The sequence below is a fragment of the Chinchilla lanigera genome, unplaced genomic scaffold (genome assembly GCF_000276665.1).
Source record: "Chinchilla lanigera isolate Chin_1 unplaced genomic scaffold, ChiLan1.0 scaffold00010, whole genome shotgun sequence".
NCBI lineage: Eukaryota > Metazoa > Chordata > Mammalia > Rodentia > Chinchillidae > Chinchilla > Chinchilla lanigera.
Genome location: NW_004955411.1, coordinates 5,742,986 through 5,745,111, shown reverse-complemented (window position 1 = coordinate 5,745,111; position 2,126 = coordinate 5,742,986). Strand labels below are relative to the sequence as shown.

Below are 2,126 nucleotides of genomic sequence, written 5' to 3'. Positions count from 1 at the left end.
CTCCTACCCTTTCTTACTCCACACACGTATCATGCTTAGTAATGTGATGCCAACACACGCACTGGGAGCTTCTTGCAAAAGCAATGCTATAAACGCAAAGTAGAAGTTTTATAAAAACATTGTCAGTTCAGTATGTACACAACATAAAATATCTAATTATTTTGTTAGTGACTGGGGACAAAATATCTCCTTAATCTTGCATATCTACTTTTAAACCATTTTGCCTGTTGCCTGTATCTGTGGCTGTCAAGGTCAGCTGGTGTCTGATGGAACTTTGATTGGATTAGCAGAGAGCAGAGCCTTCTGGGGGAAACACTTCAGGATCTGAGGTCTCACTGGTTGCCGGCTTTTATAAAAAACTCAGGTCGAAGTTTTGCCTGGTGGGAATGTTACATGGAAGGAAGGTAGCTGAGAAGTTCCCTAAAGCAAAGCCATTCTGCATGTCCTTTGTGAAGGAACGGACAGGCTTTTGTTATGTTTCCAAAGTAGAAAGCTCACTCTAGAACTTTTCTGTCCAGAATTACCCAAACATCGCTGTTACTGCCCAAACTGAAGCAGACCATTACCTCACAGGAGAAAGTGGAAAGAATTTGCAAAGCACCGGTCGTTTTAATGGGGAGGGAGGCACCAAAGGCGGAAAAGCACTATTGGTACTAGTGGCTCTCAGGAAGAGGAACCCCTCCCACAGTTAAGGCCCACCTCCTGTTTAAATACACGGTCACATGGCCTTTGACAAAGGTTAGAAAGGGAACCTTGCTGCTCTGAGAAAGATTAGGTGATGACCTTGTGAGGCGCTTACTGCAAGGCTGGGGACATAGCTCAGCGGCACGGTGCCTGGCCGGCAAGTGCGAGGTCTTGAGTTCCGCTCCCGGTTCCAAAAAAAAAAAGGCTCTTACTGCAGAAAAATTCTCTTGGAGGAAAAAAAGCTGCAAGAACAATCAGTGCGCACAGTGTGGTGGCCCACGCTTGTAATTCCAGCACTTGGGAGGCTGAAGCTGGAGGATCATCGTGAGTTCGAGACCAGCCTGGGCTATAAATTGAGTCCAAGACCAGCTTGAACTGCAGAGTGAGACCTTGTCTCAAAAAGACAAAAAAAAAAAAAAAAAAGAACAATCAGTGCATTTCACAGGCTCATCAGCTCTCTTCAATTGTACTGAGCCTTCGGATTTGCTCAGCTGTAATTTTGTTTGCTTTACCTACTAGTAATCACCTTTGTTGTACAACTCTAAACACTGGCTAAAAAGTGAATGCCTCCTGGTGTCACAGGCCCACGTTTTGGGGGACATAGGAGAGTACCCTGACCTCTCGGGGTGAAGCAAAGATGGAGGCAGAAAACTGCCCCAGGCCTCCCGTGACGTTTCCACCCGTGTCTGTGTGCGGGACTGGGGTCCAAGACAGGCCCTGGACTCGTTCCTGGTTGCGACTCTGTTTCAAACCTGCTCAGAACCCCAACACCTTCACTTAAGGAAGCGAAACAATCCTGCGAGATAACCTACTTTCTTCGCCGGCTGATACTCTGATGCAGAGTATCCAGTAGTGGATATCTAAACGTTTAGGACAGTAGCAACACTGGCGGAGATGCGGTTAGAGCTGTCCCCGACGCAGGGCGGGGTAGAGGGACAGTGCCAGGAATCAACAGACCAAAATGAGGTCTGTCAGGGAGGAGGAATGAAGTCGATGAATCTCTTACGGTAACATCCCTGCGGGCCTCTTCCCGGCCCTTCTCCCGGCAGTGCGCCGTGCTTTTCAACACCAGGGGCGAGCCGATTTGTTAGTGGGGGCCCCACTTCCCAGGTCCCCCGCTGGCGGGACCGCTGCGGTTGGGGATCTCGGCTCCCCGGTGCAGCAGTGAGCGCGCGTTTGTGTGGCGCCGCACGGGAGAGCCGCCCCCGGGGTGTGGCAGTGTGCGCTCAGGGGCCTTCGTGGGGTGGGGCACAGCATGGCTCGGGCGGTTCGCGCGAGGCTGGGCAAAGACCGCCGGGACCTACCGGCCTGGAGACTGCGGGGGAAATTAGTTGCGCCCCCGCCGCAGCGGCGGGGGCTGCCAGGGGGCGCCGGGGCGGAGGAAGCGGCGTCAGCGCACTTCCTCGGCCCCGAGCTCGGCTGCGCGTCCCGCCCCGGGCAGG

The 2,126-nt window shown here is 52.6% G+C and overlaps 1 protein-coding gene across 1 annotated transcript in view; it reads left to right on the top strand.

Moving 5' to 3' along the window:
* Positions 1–1,673: 1,673 nt before the first annotated feature.
* Paqr8 (progestin and adipoQ receptor family member VIII) overlaps positions 1,674–2,126 on the top strand; it is a gene marked incomplete in the record, with an annotated part of 52,211 nt that continues 51,758 nt past the window's right edge. Inside the window, 1 exon segment of the mRNA XM_005377925.2 lies at positions 1,674–1,691.